General features: G+C 40.0%; 1 long non-coding RNA gene across 1 annotated transcript; it reads left to right on the top strand.

Moving 5' to 3' along the window:
- The first annotated feature begins 256 nt into the window (after positions 1–256).
- LOC141580888 (uncharacterized) lies at positions 257–20571 on the top strand. Its single transcript, XR_012513336.1, has 5 exons — positions 257–457; positions 10157–10266; positions 11136–12118; positions 12443–16402; positions 16524–20571. It is a non-coding gene; the product is annotated as an uncharacterized LOC141580888 (long non-coding RNA).
- The last annotated feature ends 1999 nt before the right edge of the window (positions 20572–22570 follow it).

Below are 22570 nucleotides of genomic sequence, written 5' to 3'. Positions count from 1 at the left end.
CCGCGAGGAAATCCCATGCATGACACCTGTCTGTGATATGTGTCTGTTTTACCGCCCTCAGACACTGGAGAAGGCGGCTCCAGGAGGACCTGGATGTGCCACAGCCACTGCAGTTCTCTGAAGGTGTGCCAGCGTGAGCACAATTCCTTCCACTCCTCTTTATTGACGTCCAGGGTCTGGCACTGTTCCTGGTACTGGAGCGATAATGGTGAGAAACAGATTTCAGAAACTTTAGCCAAGCAACTTGGAGGTTTGTTTTGCTGGGGAGGAGGTAGGTCTGATGGAAGAGAAATGAAATTTGAAGACCTCAGGGCTGATGTGGGAGATAGGAGGAGAGACTCCCAAACATATTTGTCTAAAATGTTGAGGAGAAGATAAGAAAATGCCGGTACACTCAAGATAATAAGAACAAGGAAAATCTTGGTGATGAGTGGACAGTGGAACCAATCTTCAGCAGGTGAGACTTGAATCTATTCATGTTACCCTTATAGCCACCAGAGTTTTCTTATAGTGTTTCAAACTTGCTTATCAGAAAGTTATAATTTCTAACTGGAAATTTTTAAACAGGGATCAAACGAACCGGAAAGACTAACATAAAAGCATTCTCTAAATATTTCTCTTCAGTATAATCATGACCCAATGCGTTTGGATAATCTTTTATATTTTTGTGATTAGAATTCATACAAGATTTATTTTTTGAGGTTTAAAGATGTCCTAGTGAATGGGGATTTGGAGTATTAGAAGGAAACTTAAACATCTGTTGACCTCACGCTTACGATCTGTGATACTGTTTTCTATTTAAATTGTCTCATGTAATACACACGAGTCCCAGGAGACACGTGTGTTACTAATTCTACTTTGAGGTAACTTACTTTGAGAGTCTGAGAGTTACTCCAGAAATACGTGTGTGTATTTATTTTTATAGTGCTCAAAAATAAAATAGTTTGTGGTGATAAATCAGAACTGAAGAATGAAAGTTTAATTTCTGAAATTAGTATTTCCTCAGCCAAATCTCACAGAAAGACTCTCAGAGGTCTGGTTGTTTTTGTTGGGGATTGTATCTTCCTGAGGACTGGGAAAGGTTTGTGTGCACATCAACTGCAATCGAGTGATAAGAGGAAACTGAGGGCTTTGTGTGGAGGGGTCAACTTAACTAGGCAGATGAGGGTATATAAAAGTTTCCTCTGAACTGCAGGAAAAAAAATTGTTTTAGAAAAAGGGTGGTCCCTCCAGAATATTTGAGTTTGATTTCTGGTTCCATGCCAAACTTCAGAGCACATGAATGTGCTGCTTTCAAATGTAGCATTGTGTGAAAAAAATGATGGAGATGACCTGATGGTCCCTCTCCTTTGACCCCGTGGGAAGGAAAAGATTCCCTCAGTCAATGGAAGAGGGTAGGGATAGGAGCAGGCTTTTTAGTATTACTGGGGAAAGTACATTCTTCGTTCTTACAAAATCACTCTTTGAAAAACACGTTGCACTAACCTTTACATCTTTGTTCCTTTCAAATATGAAAATTTAATGGCTGTGATGTTGGTTATGATACATTTCAATTGTTAAAATTAAGCAATTTTACTCGCACCTTAAACTTTGATGGAATGGTAATTTTCCTGGCTTTTAGTAGCTCTAAATCAAAATTGGTCAAGTCAACTTAACCATAATTTAGTAAAATAAAACATTTCCCTGTGGTCTGACAACTTCCATGAATAATGCATCTTTAATAGTTGTCAATTAAGATAGTTTTTAGAGATTTATGATGGAGGCATAAATATCTCCAGAGGTTATTTATGGCATAGACTCAGACAATGCTTTGGATAAAGCTACTCCGACGGCATATAAATTACCATATGGTGTAAAAACTATAGAAAACACATTGTATGTCTGTATTTGCTGTTTCCTGCTTCTTTTTCTTCCATCTTTCACTTGTCATTCCACTATAAAAATCACAAAATTTTAGAGTTAAAAAGAATCTGAGACATTATTCAGACTAACCTCCTTATTATAGAGATCAAACACTATGATAGGCATTTTGTATATATTATATGAGATGTGATGTAGTTAAAGAGGGCTGCGACTCCTTTGAATTAATTCAGAAGCCTATAAACGTATGCACTTGAATCCCATAAAGAATTAGATTAAGACCAGTTTGCATTTTGCACTTTGGGAGGCCTAGGTGGGAGGATTGTTTGAGCTCAGGAGTTTGAGACCCCATCTTTCTCTCTCTCATTCACACACTCTCTATTATATAAATATGTGTGTGTGTGTGTGCGTGCATGCGTGTATGTATGTGAGTTTTTGTATAAAATTGCTATAGAAATACATTGAAAACTTTAATGTTCAACAACAGAAGACTGAAAAGTCAAAAAAGGTAAGAAAATGACAAATAAGATAAGTACTCTTTGGTAAATGCTGCCATGGCAAACTTCACGCAGGAGCAAGTGCAGGCCCTTTGCCACATGGCTGGACAGACCACCCCATTCACCGCCAACCCCGCTGTCTCTCTTCCCTGTATCTATGCACCACCATCTTGCTAAGCTGGGGGCTCTGGCACTTTAGCTGGGAAGAGAAAGCATTAACAGAGGCTGCTGACTGTTTCTTCTTCCCTGGTTCACTCTTTTAAATGCATGTTTTGAGTTTCATGCACTCCTCTGAGGTCTTCCCTCAGCTCGTGAGGAATCAGCTCTCAGATCCACGAGAGAGAACATTAAGGGGTTTTCATCAGCACCATTGCTTTCTGGAGTATGATAAGCAGCATCCATTCCTGGTCCACAGGTAGAGGTAGACACTTGAATAATCATGGGATCAATTGGGAAACTGATGAGATAAAGTAATCAGGAATTTCTTCTGGGAGGACCCTATGATGGTTCATCTGCCGAGGAAGTCTCTTCAGGGGCCATGGAAATGTCACACTTACTCTGGCCCATTTAAATAAAGTCAGCATTGGTGCAGAAGTCAACAGAAAAGGTTTTTGAAGCCGATTCAGGCATCTCTATTCTGTCTCTTGAAGATCTACAGCTTCATCTCCTGTGTTTGTTATGTGAAACCTCCGTCTTCCAACTTCTCAGTTACTATCGCCTTCCCCACTTGGTCTTTCATCCATGGAAATCCACTCAACTGCCTAGACCAGTCATCCCCAAACTACGGCCCTCGGGCCGCATGCGGCCCCCTGAGGCCATTTATCCGGCCCCCCTCCGCACTTCAGGAAGGGGCACCTCTTTCATTGGTGGTCAGTGAGAGGAGCACAGCATGTGGTGGCCCTCCAACGGTCTGAGGGACAGTGAACTGGCCCCCTGTGTAAAAAGTTTGGGGATGCCTGGGCTAGACCTTCAAACCAGGACTCCTGTGTGTGACTCACTAAAGTGACTTTGTAGAATACTTCTAGTATATGACGCCCTTCTCCATTAACCCGCTTACAGCAAGATCCTACCTGAAGAGTATTTTTCTGTAACACTGATGTGACCCACCAAAACATAGAACAGAGGTCCTAGGATGCCCATGAGTATTATATTAAATACATCCATAAGCCCAGAAATAAATTCACACAACTACAGAGAACTGACTTTTACAAAGCTGCCAAGAACACACATTGGGAAAAGGACCGTCTCTTTAATAAACGGTGCCAGGAAAGTTGCATGTTAACAGGCAGAATAACGAGACTGGATCTCTACCTCTCATCATCACAAAAATTAACTCAAAGTGGAATCAAGACTTAAATATAAAACCTACTGGAGGAAAATATAAGGGAAACACTTTATGATATAAGGTGGAGCAACAATTTTAGAAACAAGACCTCAAAAGAGAAAACAACAAAAACAAAAATAGGCAAATGGAATTATGCCAAACATAAAACCTTCACAGAGAAAAGAAAACCATAGAGTGAAGAAACAACCTACAAATGGCAGCAGAGATGTACCACACCCTTCTGGAGTTTCAGAAAGAGCTGTCCAAACTGAAAGAATAAAAACGAAGCTGACGATTCTCTAGCAGAAAGAAAAGGAAGCTGATACTTCTGCTACTGATGCAGAAGTTGAGCGTGCTGCTTCAGTTTAGCGTTTGTGCAGGTAGTAGCGTGAGATGGATACGAAGTATATAATTTGTTTTGTGCTGTAAGTCAGTACAATGATTGGTCAATCAGCTCTCTTACCTTTAAAATGAAAGATATAGTTTAGAAGTACAGTTCCAAAACACAAAATAAGGAGTGGTTTCCTCTCTGCCAGGAATGGAGAACACAAATATAATTCCCATGTTATAGATTTTTTAAATTGTGCTTTTTCTACTATATTATTTTAAATATCAAAATATAAACTTGATAACCTGATGATAGAATTAAGAGACCTAATTTAGAAAGAGATAGAAAAGTAGTGGCTAAGTTAGCAAGACGGATTAGATCTCAGATTGAACCTATCCAGGGCTCTGCTGGGAGAGTGTGAGAATGAAGTCCTCCTGGAATTAACCAGACCATGTCGGCTGTGACCTGACAGCAGCCTTCACCATGCCCAGAATCCCACATCAGGCTAAAGCCAAGGTTCAAAGGCATCACCTCCCGTCATTATCTGCCTAGATGCCAGAGTGAAAGTTCACAGTCCCAGGGCATTCTAGTTTATTTTCCTGAGTACCAGCTAGTTCTGATGTTAGAATTGCTTATTTACTTCCATAAGTCTTACTTTGCATTTTATATAATTAGATACTTGATACTTGGTATGTATTGTGATTTAATAGTTCATATTCAAATCCAGCTGTTAGTTTATCTGTCTGTTGTCTTATTTGTGTGTTGGTGAGGTTGATTTTTGGTAAAAGTGTCATAAAATAGAATCCTCTTCTTTCTGTTCGAGAGTGTTACTGATGAATGCAGGAATATGGGAATAGACTCATGCAAAGGCAGGAACCCAACAACCCAGCACAGCTGGAGGCAGCAGGGGGATGCAGCACTCCTGGGAGCTGGAGGCTCTGTTCCAGCTTGCGGCAGGCACCTGTGTGGCTCAGATGGAAAGTCTTTGCGGTGCCTGTCAGCTTCCTGCATCCTTGGGGGTCTCCAGCTGATGGGGCAGCTGTGACTTCACTCCAGAAGTCTATGGGCTCCACTCTGACAAGCTGACCTGCACGGATGTGGGTCTTAGATACAGAATTAGAACCCACACCCGAGGAAGCACCGTCATGGTGGTAACCAGTGCTATTTTGTGGATGCTCCAGAGAGCGGGGCCTCCGCCTCTCCACTGACTTGAGCTCACCTGGATGTCTGCTGTGAGGGCCCACCTAGCCAGCAGGTGTGACCGCTGTGACTTCAGGAGAAGAACAAGCAGACACTGGCCTGTGCCTGGAGGCTGGTGCTTCTCTCCCAGAGTGAGGGAAGCCATTGTTTACTGGGAAGTGCCTACAAACTATGTTTATTTTTGTTTTTCTAAGAAATATTTGGATTGACTGAGGAAAAACACATTGGTCTATCATTATGCAAAGAGCTGAGCAAAATGGCAAACAAAAATCTTAAAATTTGGCTGAGTGTGGTGGTTCACACCTGCAATCCCAGCATTTTGGGAGGCTGAGGCAGGCAGATCACTTCATGTCAGGAGTTAGAGACCAGCCTGGGCAACATAGTGAAACCCTGTCTCTACTAAAAATATGAAAATTAGCCAGGCATAGTGGTAGGCACCTGTAATCCCAGTGACTCAGGAAGCTGAGGCAGGAGAATTGCTTGAACCCAGAGGCAGAAGTTGCAGTGAATCAAGATCTACCTTGGGTAACAGAACAAGACTCAGTCTCAAAAAAACCAAACAAACCAAACCAAACAAAACAAAAATGGTTAAATTTCAGATTGTGTAACCTGAATTGATGACAGTATGACAGAGCCCAAGGTCAGGGAGGTGTAACTAGTCGGGCCTCCCTGGTTACAGAGCAGCAGCAGAAACACTGGAGAACACAAAGCTCGTTCATTCATTCATTCATGCATTCTTTATTCAGTCACATAATAAATATCTCCTGAGTGATGACACTAAGCCAGGCAGTGCCCTAGGGCTGGAAATGCAGTCATAAACGCAATACAATTCTTCCCATCGGTAAATTTATACTCAAGTAGGGGAAACAAACAGAAAACATCAAGAAAAAATATTCTATTTTAATAGAAATTGTAAAACCTCAGAATGTTTTCAGGAGGGTGTGCTAGAAAAATAATTCAGGCTTTCTGAAAATATTTAGCTGCGTCCTGTAAAATGTGCTACTGGGAAGCAGAAAAGGGAGAAGAAGCCAGGCAGTGAGGAGGCAGATTCAGGGTCTGGTGAACATTTGATGGTTTGTTCAGGGTCAAAGGTGCAGGAGAACCTTCTCATACTTTGGAGGTCGTGCCTCTGGGGCTTCTGAGGTGGGGCAATTGGATATGGAGTTTGTGGGAAGGAGAGGAAACAAAGATGACTTCTTGAATTATTGATTGGAGCAACTTGGTAGACAGTGTGCCATTGACTTAAATAAAGAAGAAAGCTTATTATTCATCTACAGACTTTTTCTTTCCTTTTCTCTCTCGTTTTCAACCCTGCTTCTGTCCTGTCCTTCTTCCTTCTTAACTTTTTGTTTTTTACCCTGGATTTTCTGTCTTTCAAAGAAGAGGAAGAACTCCAGATGCATTGATTGTGAGGAACAAGTTAGACTTGCGTACCAGGCCTGATCACAGGCTACGGTGCTTCTTACCCATGGGATTTACTTTCAAATGGGAAGAACAAATAGGAAATGGGTATACACAGGTATAATATAAATCCAGAGTGAATTGTGCAGTGAAAAATGCATTGTAAGTACAATGGTAAATGGATTTACTACTGAAAGAAAAAAAAAACAACTAAATCTGGATGGATTCTATCACTCACCTGTCCATTGGATTGGTGTTCAAGGGATAGAATACCAGAGATGATTGGGTTTACCTCCACCTTTAATTATCGCAAAGAAAAGGGAGATTACCACGCTAGTTCCTCCTCAAGAGGTGTCTTTTCATTTGCATTTTCAGTTCTGTAATAGTTCTGCCCAAGGTTATAATTTCTAGCTTTATTTTTCCTGAATGAAGAAAACCAGTACATCTCTAATTGGCTGACTTTAGGAGATAATAATAAAACTCACAAGGCATCGAATCTACTTGTATCTCAGAAGCACCAAAAAAGCCATTAGAATGGATATTTTTCATGTCATGGTTAAACATGTAAACATGTATTATAACAACATATAGGACTCTGCCAGCGATTGTCCATGTGAAGAATATATTTAAAAGCTGATCCAATATAAAATAAAAAAATATGTAGAATACAGGATAAAACCATAATGAAACGTTTGTGCTGCCTTGGGATCTGGCATTGATGGGGAGGTAACGTAAACACATCTGCTTTCAGACCTAAATAGAACTTGATTTGACTAACAGATGCCTGAGCTATTTGTTTCATTCCTTTTACAAAAGTTGAAAGCAAATACTTTAAAAAAGTTCTTAACAAGAATCAATCCAACAAAAATTTGCTAAGCATTATACAACAGAGAGAAAGGTCTATCTGTATGTTAACCTGCCTCAGAAAAAAATGCGACTTAGAGTGAGGATTGTTAAATTTTAAGTCATTCAGAAAGCAGTCCTCTAAAAAGAATAATAAATTAAGTAGCAACGAATCATTTTTTAAATGGAAAAGATGTAAAGATGTGTTTAAACCTCAGGGAAAAACCTTTCTTTCCTATTTTAAGGTGTTAACAAAGTAATCTCACTTGGAGTTACTTCTTATCTTTCTTTTTCTTTATTAGTCCTTTATTTTCTTCTCTCCTTTATAAAGCTGGAGGACATAGCTTTTAAAGAGGCAGGAAATAAATTCAGAAGACTACAAAAGCTTGACTGGACTAAGTCATTTAGCAGAGCACAGAGGTATGAATGAAGAAAATAAAGGTGTTATTTAAAGAGATTTCAGTTGAGGAAGTGGCCCCAGATAGCTATAAGTAATGAAGGGAAAATTGCTGTCTTGCACAGGGTCTTGAAGATAGAAGGTGCGAAAATGTGAATGTCAGGTGGAATTCTGCAGGGTATTAATGAAAGGATTAGAAGGTCGGCAGGACAGAAAGAAAGGTTAATTTCGTGGCAACATTTTGAGCAGGATTATGAGAGGAAACATTGAAAAGAAAGACAAACAGAGAAGGATTACGGTCAGCTAGAATCCTACAATGGAAGGAAGGAAAAACGAATATTATACCTGCACAAATTAAGATGATATTGGCCACTGAACAATGTGAAATGGGCATGTCTGTTAATAATTATCTGGGATTTTATAATCCTTACTGGATGGAGCCAAGATGTGAATCTGTCTTTATGTGGTTTCAGATCTTGAATTTTTTCCAGCTTTTGTGTCTTATCAGTACCTGACACATCCAACATTATTATACATGGCAATTTCCCAAATCCAGTCCTTACAGAAACTTTAACATTTAAAAAGAAATATTTATTCTTTGTGAGTCTCAAGGGACTGGCTAAATGGAAGATCAACTAAGAAAACTAAGGTTATGATTGTCTAATTCAGTGATGACTTTATCAGGGCATTGTGAGTATCTATCTATCTTCTACCTATCTGCCTATCTATCTACTTATTTATCTATATCAATATCTATCTACGCATCCATCCCTCCATCTGGTTGTGCTTCTCTGGGGAGCCCTGTCTAATACAGCAGACTGCAATGATCTAATCTTCTACTGCTTTTACTTGCTCACTCATTTTCCACTTACTCCACTGCTAAGTCATTATCACGAAATATATGACCCACTTTTTCAACTAATCTTTAAGCTCCTAGAGGAAGGGTGGTATCTTGGTCTCCTTTTTTATCGCCTGCTGCTGTCTGCCTGCCTGGCTGTGGCATTTGCTGTCAGATATCGACTCTGGGGTATTATCCGACTGCAGGGGTCTTGGAGCCAGCAGGAAGGCAAATCAGTGAATGCAGAAATAACTTTTGGAAAAGTAGCTGAGAAAAGGGCTTCTTAAGAATTTTTCTTTATGTTTTAGCATGGGATTTCAGATTTAAAAACAATTTGTATTCAAATTGATGAGACATTTTACTTTAAAAGAAACATTTTATAAGGAATCAAAAAAATATACTTGGGATATACTTTCAAATAATCAAGTTTTTTTTTTTTTAAATCAGTCACAAGCTCTAATTTTAGTTCATGATTTCATGAAAGTTTTGCCATCTGGATTTGATGAGTGATGTGTGAAATTTTCGAAATATATCTCCATTAATTATTTTGGAGATAGTTAAAATTTATATTAAAGTATATATTCAAATATATTCCTTGCTAAACCTCAAACAATGGGTGAAGAAAATAACCCAGAGAAAAAGAAATAAAAACTTGACGGAAAATTGTTGTGAAATTTGCTAATTAAAGTGGCAATTTTGATCTATGTGAACACATACCAATATACCAGTAAAATATAAGCAGAAGTTTCCTTAATTGAACACGTCAATGAAAAAAAAAAAAAACTGTGTAATTTCTCATTCTTCACTCCTAACTCTTGAAATTGACTCAGAAATTTCTAGAATACTCTAGTGTTGGAAGACTGCTTAAGGAAAAAAAGAATAGATTCCAAAATTAGCTCCATCAATTTCTCTTTCCTGAGGTGTGTCACTTAGCTCTTCTCAACCCTCAGTTCCATCTTTGAAAGGGGGTACACAGAACTTCTCACAAAGGTAACCTTCCTAGTGGCATATGCAGATTTTAGGAATTGGTGATGATTCACTGATCAAAACAGATTTGTGATGTGGCTGTCAATGAATGCAGGCTGCTCACAGCCCCGCTATCCTCTCAACCAGATCTGTGCAAGACATTAATTTCACAACATAAAGTCTTAAAAACATTGTTTTGGGGGAATCTATTTGAAATATTGTCTCCAATCCTCCATAAAGAAAACAAAGTTATCTTCAAAGAGCATCTCAGATGAGGTCTCAGGAAGACACTGGTATGTGGTCATCAAATCTGTGTCCTTCTTTTCCTGGGCAAAAAGTAAGGGTAAGCTTCCAGCTGATTTAGCAGCATGTCATGACCCATAGGCTGTGGTCGGAGCCCTGCCACGGGGCTCCTGTGGGAGGCATCTGCAGCTTGGCTTATGTGCATTCCTGGGTGATGCTTGCATTCTTCCCCATCAGCTGTCTTGTTATTGATGCACAGGCCACCTTGGAAACCTCGGGTGAAGACAGAAAAACCATCAGCCAGGGTCTTTTCACAACCACAGAGAGTGGCACCACCGCCCACACACACCAGCACATGCAAGACTGAAAGTGAGTAATTTCTATTAAGAAGGAAGCATTTTTTTTTTTTTTTTTTTTTTTTTTTTAGTTACAAATTTTAGCATTACCTTAACCAGTACAAGTTTTTGGGACAGCATCTATCCAGCACAGTGTGGTGAGAGAAACCAGAACACAAAAAGATGGATGTGTGTGTGTGCAGTTATGAGGGCAGGGGTAGCTAGGGTACAGGACCTTTAGGCTCCTATTTTGCATCTGTACTGGAGCTTGAAGTCTGCACAGCTCCCCATCAGGGAGGAGAGATGGATCTGAAGTGACAGAGAATGAGGGGAGATAGGACAGGGCCTTCCAGGTCTCCCACTTGTAGGATGTGGCTATCTGAAAAGAGAAGGGGATATCTTCATCTTGGAAGTGAGTACGAGCATCTAGCCTTGGCACTGAAGAAGCAGAGGTAGCATCTAGCAGGGTGTGGGAGCTCAGGGTACAGTGGGAGCTCCCATTCTGGACTCCAGGGTGAGATAAAAGGTGAACAGCGCTCAGCACCCAGAGCAGCCACGCCTGGTGCCTGTGCCTCTGCTCCAGCCTCAGAACTTAAAGGTCTGGATTTCGCTTCATGTCCACCTTCCAAACACCATACATGAAGCCTCTGTCGCCTCCTGCTAACTCAGAAAGTATGGTGTCATGTTGGATTTCATGCATCAGCTTGGCCACACCCTGCTGCACAACTCCAACTAATCTATAAATTCTCCTCTTAGCTGAGTTGGCACAGCATAAAGCCCCCACACAGGGCTGCCCCGTCCTGACTAGACTTAATACCTGCTAATAGGAACAAATCTCAGGAATTGGAAAAATGAAAGTGGGTCTAATACACATTCATGTTTAATCTCTTCAAATCCTTCTAGTTAGCCTCTGGCAGGAATCACACACGAAATCATACCCTCAAGGATTTGTCAGAATAAGCCTGCTCTGTGTCTACTTAAAAACGAGGTGGGTTCGATTCTAATCGGGAATGTGCTCTTTTCTCTTTCCTCCTGTAGATGCCAGAAAACATGTCAATACTTGGATTGGCTGAGGAATTGCATTAACTATTCTTAACAGCTGTGTTTTAAAAAGGAGGGCTCTGAAACACAAATGGTTGATATTTTGAATTAAGGAATAACTAAAAACAGTAATAATTTATTTCATATGCTGTTTATAGGTAACTTACACATACGTTGTACACGGTAGCATATATTTAAAGGGGAGTTAGAAAAGAATTAATATGCAGTAGCTGAATAGCCCTTGGAATTAATCTAAAATGCAGGCCACTACGGTGTCCAAAGTGTTTGAGTTGGCGGCACACTTGGCTTCCAGGAAGGTTCAGTCAGTGTTTCCATGAAGACCCTCCCTCCCCACAAGAATGCTCATGGTAGGTATCTGACTCAGCACAGCCTTCCTTCCACTCCAGTGTGGACCTAGAATCCCTTGTATCAAAACAGCATAGGCTCCCAACTGATAGAAGTTACACTTGCGGTAACAGCTCCCCTTTCTTTCTTTCTTTTTTTTTGAGACGGAGTTTCGCTCTTGTTACCCAGGCTGGAATGCAATGGCGCGATCTCGGCTCACCGCAACCTCCGCCTCCTGGGCTCAGGTAATTCTCCTGCCTCAGCCTCCTGAGTAGCTGGGATTACAGGCACGCGCCACCATGCCCGGCTAATTTTTTGTATTTTTAGTAGAGACGGGATTTCACCATGTTGACCAGGATGGTCTCGATCTCTTGACCTCGTGATCCACCCGCCTCGGCCTCCCAAAGTGCTGGGATTACAAGCTTGAGCCACCGCGCCCGGCCAACAGCTCCCCTTTCAAATTCCATGTTGTTTCAAGCGCTGTCTTCAACTCAGAAAAGGTAATTTAATCAGTTGTATAATTCAAGTTGACCGTAAGATAGAGCAGACACATCGCTCAGGTGGAGTACACTGTGCAATCGGAATGAGGAATGCCCTCACTTTGCCTCAGTGATGGCTCTTCCAGGACTCTGCTCATCACGTGCTCTGCCCAGACGCACCCAATGAAAGCATTAGGAGAGGAGTTCCATGTGGCCCGAGCATTAATGTGTTTTCCTTTAGAGATAAAAACGTATTAATTTATTAATGAATAAATTAATTAAGGGCTCGAGATTCCTTTATAAATGTCTATATTCTTTAGTAGTACAAAACTTTATGCTTAACAGAAAATCAAATCGAGTTGCTGGTGGGGCCAACATTCTTTCATTAAATGTGGAAGCTGAAAAAGTCAACCATCTGAATGGAAGATGAGGAGAGGAAGCACCTTTGAAAGGGTAAGGAAGCCCTGCATGAGCCTATCCTACACCCACACTACCGTGAGAAAAAAGGTCAGACTTTCTTTAATTTTACGGTATTTTAAATGCTAAAACATTTTCAGGTTTATTTTCTAATTGCTGCTATTAGAAATTTAATTCTGTTAATTGATTTTCTATCCTGCAGCAAAATTGAGCTCACCAATTTTAGTAACTTCTTTATGACAATCATGCCTTCTGTGGACAAAGAACCACTTCCTTCTCCCTTTGCATGGGTGTCTTTATTACCCTTCCTTGCATCATTATACTGGCTAATATCTTCAAACAAATCTTGAAGGAAGCATCCATCCACCCATCCTTTTTCCTGACCTTATAGAAAAAGCATCCAATCTTTCACATCAAGTTCAAGTTAACTTTTCATGGTTGCCATTTCTTAGGTTTATGGAGTTCCTTTGTCCTCCTAGCTTGCTGAAAAATTTCATAAGGAAAGAATGTAACATTTTATCAAATGTTTTTTCAGCAGCTTCTGATTGGAGCTGGGCATGGTGGCTAATGCCTGTAATCCAGCACTTTGGGAGGCTGAGGCAGGGGGATCACAAGGTCAGGAAATCGAGACCATCCTGGCTAACACGGTGAAACCCCATCTCTGCTAAAATACAAAAAAATAGCCGGGTGTGGTGGTGTGCACCTGTAGTCCCAGCTACTGGGGATGCTTAGGAGGGAAATCACTTGAACCCAGGAGGTGGAGGCTACAGTGAGCCGAGATCATGCAACTGCACTCTAGCCTGGGCGACAGAGCGAGACTGTATCTCAAAAAAAAAAAAAAAAAAAAAAAAAAAAGAAGAAGAAGAAGAAGAAAAGAAAAAATGAAAAATGGCACTTCCATGCATGAAGCCTGCAGCACTGGAGGCAGCTCTGAGTGAGTCACAGGTGAGCAGTGAGTGAACATGAAGGCCTGGGGCATCCCGGTGCATTCCTGTAGATTTTATAAGCACTGCACATTTAGGCCACACTCAACTTATAAAAAAACAACTTTTCTTTCTTCAGTAATAAAGTAGCCTGAGCTTAATGTAATTTTTTACCTTATAGGCCTTTAAATATTTTAAAACCTTTTGACTCTTTTGTGATAACAATTAAATCAAACACAAGAGAAAATGGTGCAACCAAGAGATGTATGAGGTAAACATGAGAAGCATGAGGCTGCCATCAGCACATGGTGCACAGTTTTACAGTAAACTTCTTATCTTATAAGCAGAAGGAGAACACTCTAGAATAATGATAAGAAGCATAGTCTAGTAAACATATAAACCATTAAGATAGTCACTTATTATCATTATCAGGTGTGATGTGTTGAACATGATTGTATGTGTGGCATTTACATAGACCTGGCAGCACAGTGGGTTTGTCAACACCAGAGACACCACGTATGCACGAGAGTAGTGCGTATGATGCCTGCACCACAGTGTGATGATGGCTACGACCTCGTTGGCGATAGGGATTTTTCAGCTCCATTGTAGTTTTATGGAGCCACGGCCGTCTCTGCAGTCCTTGTATCCTTACGGTTGTTATGCAGTGTGTAATTTTATTTGGAAACTCTGTTAGAAATATGGACGTTCGGAACTCTAAATTAGGATCTTATACGGTTAAGCTTAGGACTTCTAAGCATTAACCCAATAAAAATTAAGGCCAAAGTCCACTCAAGGATTTTACATGAATGTTCATCCCGCATCAGCTTTGTTTACTACAGCCCCAAACCAGAGCTGATTCAAGTGCCCATCAGCAGTGGGGAAACTATGAAACATTTAACATTTCATACAACACAATATTACTCAGGAACAGAAATACATGGGTGGCTAGTAGCCATGAAACAGATACCTCTCATTCGAATGATGAAAGGGCACAGAAGGGGGCTTACTCTCCGCTTCCCTTTCTGTGACGTTCAAGGTCCACACGACTGACTAAGCAGCGATGGAGACCTATGCAGTGGCTGCCTCTGGAAGGTGAACTTTGGGAAGGCCTTGAGGGAACTTGTGGGGAGACGGAAATATTTTCTATCTTGATTTTAATGATGTTGACCCATGGGGCATATTTGTTTGAACTTGTTGAATTGTACAATTAAGGTCAGTACTTCTTGCTCTATGTAAATTTTGCCTTAATTAAGGTTAGTCTTAATATCCACTCACGTGTTCTAAAATGCCTGTTTGAGGAAAGGATTCAACAGTGCCTGTTGATACTATTGCCATTATTGAGTGTCTCTCTGCAGGACACTCTTTGCTGAAATCTGCTTCTGTGTATCTGCTCTCAGCATCTCTCAAGAATATTCTTTCACAAATGAAATTTATCCACTAAGCAAGCCTTTACTAAATGTACTCAATGTGTGTAATGCTTGAGTCACATATTCCATTGCACCACTCACAAATGCACATACACATTCAATGTTCAAATTCTTTGCTATTGTAGAAAGGTTTTTTTCTAACGAAGTCTTACTTGTGCACTTTAACGTGAACATTAATACATGAAGAGGGAGTAAATTTCTGACAAGGTAACTACACATTTGTTGTAAAACTCCTGAATTGACCACTTTCACTGATCTCAGTGAAGTGTATTTTAGTTAAAGGTGGCGTTCAAGTTACAAGACTCGAGACGGCATGGTGGCTCTAACATCGCCTGAGGAGCTTTCCGCCTTCGAATCCAACATTTACCACTTCCTAAACATCCAGTCTCCAACAAATTCCTTGACATGTCTATGGCTCACTCAAATTGCTTATCTGAAAAATGAGGATAATAATAGTAAGTTTGTTGTAACATTGAGAAAAATGAGTAAATGCATGTAAACAGTACCGTGCTGGTGGTATAGAAGGCTCTCAATTGATATCAGCTTTTTTATTCTAATCAGTTTACTTATTTGATAATCAAAGAAAGGGATACTGTATAATAGATGAGATATCCTTAACCTTACCAAAATTAATCTATTTTAACTCAAAAGTTAGCATCATGTAAAAACAGGCAACAGGCATGAACAATTCGAATCTGGATCTAAACAAGATACACATTATTTTTTATTAATATTTATATTATTTATCTTTATCCTGAGGAAATGAGCCTCAACAAATGTGTAAGAGAGGAAAGCATACAATTTTGACAAAGAGGGTTAAGTATTCACGTTTTGCTGATAATATGATTGTGTGCCTGGAAGATATTCTGGAGTCAACCAAGATTAAAAATAATAAAAACATTTAGTAAGTTAGGAGGATACACATTAATATATAGAAACCAATATTTTTAATATATGAAAATCACAACTGTGGAAATGTAATGAGAGAAAAACTCTCCTTTGCTTGAGCATAAATACTTGAATATGAAGGTCATAGGAATCAGTTAATTATGTTAACAGCAATATTGACAATAAACACGTCACAAAGTGTTTACTACCTACCAGGAACTACTATAAGCACTTTAATCATTTAATACACACAATCTTCCTGTGAGAAAGACCCTGATATTTTCTCCGTTTTCCATGTGAGCAATTGAGACATATAAAACTTAATTAGTTCACCCAATATCCCATACCTATAAACTGTTTGCAATGGAATTTGAATCCAAGGGTGGCGTTTGAGGCTAGTTCTTATCCATTAAACTACCTTTATACATCTATTCTTAATATGTACATGATCAATATGAAGGAAATCCTTGACATTAGTAGAACTAGATGGATTTGTAGGTGCTCACTGGTCCAAGTGGTGTCTCCTTCGCTCTGCAGACTGTCGGCCCTCTGCATCCCAAGCTAGGTGCCTCTTCTAGAGTGGAAACCAGGCCAGAAGAACAGCAGCTCTGCTACCCTCTTAATTTTATTATCTTCAGAATCTTATATGGGTAATTCTTGAATATTATATTAATTCTCCAATTCCTTGATATAGTCTTATAATTTATTTTGTTCAGATTTTCTTGTTTCAGTGTGAAATTTGTCCTAATTTCTTGATTTCTTTGTCCTCAGTTACAAAACCTGAAAGTCCTACGTTATACTTCTGAGTACTAGAATTTCTGCACTATTAAAAGTGATAAGTTTATTCCACAGTAATACTTCAAGTGACTTTATTACTCTTTTGCAACATTTTCCTGTTTATATAGGAGCATTCGCTGCTGTGTGACTATGTAACATGCCCAGTTGGAAAAGCTGCTGCAGATCCTGATGCACATGCAATGTTTTTGGTTGACATACGCGCACCACATTGCACACAATCCTCCATCTGGTAGAACTGATATCAACAATATGTGTTCTTACTTTGTAAAAAAGTACAAGGATACTGTGTATGTGTGTAAGAGGCAGGATCCAGGAAAAAGCCATGAGCCCACCTCAGAAATGATCCAAAGCTTGAAGCTGGTTTTGACTCCTTATGCACAGAGGAAAATAACATTCCAGGGAGAAGCAACTACACAAGCAAAATCTTGCGGTCTTTTACAATGGTGCATTAAAGAAGACCTAATTATGTACCTTCTTCCCTGAGATCCGATCCCTGTACCCTCTCCCTTTGCTGTTTTCAGAAGTGGAGCTCAGCCCTGGAGTTTTCCTGCTGGAGCTGGCCTGTGACCTGGAGCACAGGTGGCCACAAATGCTCTGGGCTCATGCATCTTGGCCTCCAACCTCCTCAGGAGTCTGAACTTGTAAGTTTTCGCTATGTTGTCAGCTCTGATGCCTTCAGGAAGATTTCTAAATACACTGTTTTTCAGTGATTCTAGCTTTCCTCATGACGGGGAATGGTTTACAGTAAGTAGCTTCCAACAATGAGAACTGGAAATCCCGAGCCACATTGAGGGCCTCCCAGAGACAAGAATGTGTCTTACCCATCACTGTGTGCACACTGCAGATGGCAGATGGGGCCCACAGGAAGGCTTTGCTCCATAGTCAACTGAGTGAAACCTTGCAAGGTTTAACAGAATCAAGGAGAAATGTCTAAGTCAATGAGTTGTGACTTTCACCGTAGTTTTACTTCATGATTTTAGTATTATTTCATATTAAATTCAAATAGTTATAAAATAGACAAAACCATAAGAAATGATTTTGAAATATGATTGTAAAGTATTCTCTGGTGATCTGTACATCAATAACAAGATAAAACTAGAACTAAAAAATGTTGTGGCCTGGTTCAAGCGGCTTGTTTAATGATTCTATGGACTACGGGGATTTGGGGGATTGGGAACTGTTTTGGGGATTGGGAACTGTTTCTGTAGTCAGATAAGAATGACTTTCCCCACCCTCGGTGAGGGCGGGAAGAGGTGCTTTCACATGACAAGCACGGTTTAACAGAATGCAGTTTCTGAAAGCCAAATTTGAACTGTAGATGTGAGTATTAGCATTTATGTAACTTGGGCATAAAGGATCAATCAAGCACATATGGATCAAACATTTGCTGTTGACGAAGAGCACACGGCCAGTTTTCACAGGTGCCAGCTCCATTTGGCACTGGAACTGTCACCAGGGCCCTCCTGCTTCCCAGCAGCCTCTCCAGCCCTGGAGACTCAAAGGGCATGAATGCACCGTTGGACCCAGAAACTATTCCATGACCCTGAAATTAGCCTCAGAGCACACTCTGTATCAGCCATTTGAAAGTAAGATGCTCGAAGATGATCCAAGTGCAGGTTGGCCGAAGGTAATCCTCAGAGGAACATCCGATGAATGAAAAGGACAGAAGAAAAAACACACACCAAATTTCCTTGCAATTTCTCCCGACTCCTTTGTTCTCCTTCATGTTTCAAGGTTGACAGGCGCTTGGAAAGATGCTTCTGTCAAATCTATTTCTGTGGCAGCATGGCCTTGTGTTATGTACCTGTGAAGCGGGTGGGCCAATGACAAGCTGTGAAGATGGGGGTTTTCAATCACTCCCCAGTGGGCACTATCGACCTGTAACACAAATGTAAATAATGTTTCCTAACTTTTGTAGTTTCAAAGAATTCCTGGCCAATGCATGGAATGATGATCCTAGGTAAGAGATTTAAAGAGTGACTGAGATTCCAGGGAACTGATATGAGTGATGAGAAACATGGTGGAATTATTACATTGGGATAAACATAAACTCTCATGTGAAAACAAAGCAAGATGCATTTCTAAGTGAAGGAGAAGCATGGACGTGTGAAAAATCACATGGCGGCTTTGTGTATCCCCAAGACCAAAATGAGCCAAATCCGTTACCTGGCTCCAGGAAAGGCTGATGTGCAACCACATTCACTGTCGGGGGCACCCATGTTTAGCATCTACAGATCATAAGGCAGTGTGGCACCACCATGTGTATGATAGAACAATTTTGATGTAGGGGCATAGAGGAGATGCATTCTTAATGGCAGTGGGGTTTTCCAAGTCAGTTATGACTGTGAAATTTAGGTCAGTCATGCTTAAAGGACATCCTTGTGAACTCTGTATCGGAAGCAATCCTATCACACATGGCTGAAAAAACGTGGCTGTCAGACAGGTGGCCCAGCCACACAGCATAAGCAACTATGTCACCTGCAAACTATTGATTGAACTTAGGAAGACAAATCTTTGATGGCAACTGATGGCAAGGTAAAAAAATGTTCTTTTAAAATTTCACAAGCTCATTTTTGTTATGGATTAGAGAGTACTTACATTGCAGGAAAAAAGTGTTATATACTAAATTTAGAAGAAATTGTGGGGGCAGTGGTCCCTCGAGTAGGGTAACAAAACTTACTTTGAAGCTTATGGGGGTGAGTGTCATTGGAGCAGGTAGAGAAATCCCATCAAGGGAGGCAGGGGCTCATTTTACCTCTTTGGGAAGGGATTAAAAAGCGACATGCTGCTCCACAGTGATCTGTTTCGTTTTCTTTAAAGGAGAACAGTTTGAAATATGAGTCATAAGATCCAAAAAGGTAATCTAAAACTTCAAATGCATGAATCATTCAGGTCATGGGTGAAGACCATATTTAAAATCATCTGTTGATTTTATGTGTGTTGCAATAAATATAATCTACATGTGGACTATGTATCTTACACCTAGATTTATCTCTTTTTTTATTCCAAAATAAGCCTATGGATGATGACTATGTTATCATTCACCTGGAGGCAGGTTTTATTATTATTGAAATTCTGTCTAGGGATTATTGAGATTGTGCCTAATTCATTTGTGTGCTATCACGTAGAAACCTTCATTAACTGAATTCAGAAGCAGAGAAGTCACAACCATGGTGAAATTCAATAAGTAAGGATATAAAATTTGACATATCCCTTGCAGCTGATATGCAGCAAAATTATGGTATACATTATCTTAGGGATCTGGTTAAAAGCCCCACCCTGGTATCTGGTGATGGATATAATTAATAAAGTCAATCATAAATAATTATATATAGACCTTAAATGCAAGTGAGCTTTTCTTTCTGTTGGATTGCCACATACTATTGTTAATAAATCAGACTTGAAGATTGCTTTTAAACCACAGCACATTGCTAATAACTATACAAACACAGTCATAAACCAACAAGGAAAGTAAAGTAAAAAAAAAAGAAAAAAATTATTACTGAAGTATCAATCTTTTGTTTTGGAATTCAAAGTAAATGCAAGAGTTCTGAGATGGGCCAGTTTGGGTCCAAAAATTAAAGAAGGGACATGTATTAATTCACTTGATGTGGACATATGTTTACTTTTCACTTAATACACACCATCTCTTAATAAGAGTATCAAACAATAAAGGAAAAATATTGAAAATGGATTCAAATTCTAAAAGACTTTTTAGGCAATTTGAGTATTTTGCAGTTAATTATGGTAATAACTTGAAAGGCAACATTTGCATTGTTTACGAAAGTACCATACTCCTTACAATAAAATTGTCTGTGATGTTTATAAGAGCATATTTTAGAGTCTCCAAAGTTTGATCCTCAGATTTCTGGTTGCAGCCAACAGCCATTCATGGTGAGAATTACTTTTATAGTAAAACCAGAATATTGACTTTGCTGATTATTGGCACCAGGCAGAGTTTCTAGACACAATTTTATGGATTCGTTTTAATTTTAAGAATGTGTGTCTGCAGTGATTCAGATTGTCAGTGTCATGGCATCTTAGTTTTACTTTTTGTCAGAATGACATAGTAGCCACCAGTGGAGGACAGCCAGGAGCAGCACAGTCACTTCTGCCTGTTGCTCTGGCACCAACCCAGGCAGCTCTGCTGTGGCTTCTCCTGGGCATTAGTTGGCCTGTGTCACATTGTCAGAACAGGTGGCTGCTGTGTGGTGCCATCGAGTCCCTGCTAGTTCCCCTTCTCCTGGTAGGGTCACCCGTTGCCCAAGGAAGCCCATCTACCTGGCAGGTGACCTGGAGGAGTAGCTTCCCCGAGGACCCTTAGGCTTGGCCTGTGAGTGTCCAAATCCACGACTCCTAAGCACCCTGGACACCCTCCAAGTGTGGGTTTTCTCGCATTGATAATTGTTTCAATGCTGTAAATGTGAAGCTGGTGCCATAGGAGAAATCAAGGCAGTAGGACCAGACCAGGAGTCACAGTGCTCTTCAGCCCAGCTGATGCACTTTTCAAACAACACAGTGTCTGTCATGATTTCACAGAGCGTGAGAAAGTCAAGATGGTGGTGCCCTTCAGGTCAGCTGCCGCAGTCTGCACTTCTCCTCAGCTGTGTCTAAGCTATGGTTCGTCCTGTTTCTTGAACTGAGTTTAGTCAGCACTTTTTATTTCTACCTTACATACATGTTTTTACTAATTCATTTTGAATAACCTCATCAAAAACTGTTGATTATTTTTATGGTGGGATTTTATAGAACTGCCATTACAAAAGAAAACATTTTTTATTGCAGAAATCATAATAGTTAAGATTCTAAATTTAGAAATGATTATTTGGAATAATACTATTGTATTACATTTCAAAAACAAATGCATTTTCCTGCTTCACAAAATTGTTACTCAGTGTTTTCCATAAATTTATGAAAAATGAAATTCACATAACATTACATAGAAAAATACATGTAAATCTTTTGAGCTCCTACTACTTAGTCAGAACCTATTCTAAGTGTTTCATTGATATTATCTAACTTAACCAAATAGCCATGAAACCAATTCATAGCAAAATTAGAGGTAAGGTAATGTGAGAAAATACAGAGGCATGCTCATTTCCCATTACACACTGCTATTAAAGGAAAAGTGGTCATTTAAGCAATCGTTTACATATCTTTGTTATTTCAAAAAGGGGTCTTGATTTTCATATTCAAGATGGAGTGATCAGACTCAACTTTCATAGAGAAATGCTGTCCCACTGCAAACACGTTTCTGTTTTCCATGCACCCATCTGATCAGTGCATCAACCTGGGAAAAGCTCTGTACCGTGAACAGGGAGACAAATTCATTGATTCTCGTTGTCAAGTTATAAACATGGGGCCATCTGAAGCAATTTTTAAAATGTCACTTGGTGGAAGTTAGAAAATAAAGCTATAATTACTGTGGCAATGTCAGGGAAAGGGGCTTAGAGCTGTCAAAATAAGGCAGTGAGCTCTGGGCTGCAGGGGATTGAAGCAGCTTCCCGTGCAGCTCCCAGACTGCTCACTTGCCCTGGCTTATGACAAGCCATGTCCTGGGCTTGGGTCAGCGGTGGAGAGATGGCCCTGGCACAGTCAGGGCCTAGGAGTCCTCTTAGCAGAACTCCACTATCCTCAGACTGTGGACAATCTCTTATATGCATATGGATGACATTTTCTATTGACTGTGTTCAGTGACACTGGGAGCTAATTTCCATATTAAGACGCCACTGCCTTGCAAGAGAAACTGTCCTGGAGTTCCTGGGAGTGCTAAAAAAGAACCCAGTTAAGGTGAAATATAAGCAGGAGTATTCCTGATACATATTTTTAGGGCAAGCTTTCTTCCTCAAAACACAATGAGGAATTGTGTTTTATAATTTTGCACTTAAAACTGTTGTCTCATACTGATCTGCTACTAAGTATATTTATATTAATATTAGCATCTGCAGGGAAAATGCAATATCATAAACATGAAAAATTCATAACCCATGTCATTGCTAATAAAGACCCTATAACCAGAA

This window comes from Saimiri boliviensis, chromosome 13 (assembly GCF_048565385.1).
Source record: "Saimiri boliviensis isolate mSaiBol1 chromosome 13, mSaiBol1.pri, whole genome shotgun sequence".
Lineage (NCBI taxonomy): Eukaryota > Metazoa > Chordata > Mammalia > Primates > Cebidae > Saimiri > Saimiri boliviensis.
The sequence above is the reverse complement of the archived record's forward strand: the minus strand, read 5'-3'. Positions and strand labels throughout refer to the sequence as shown.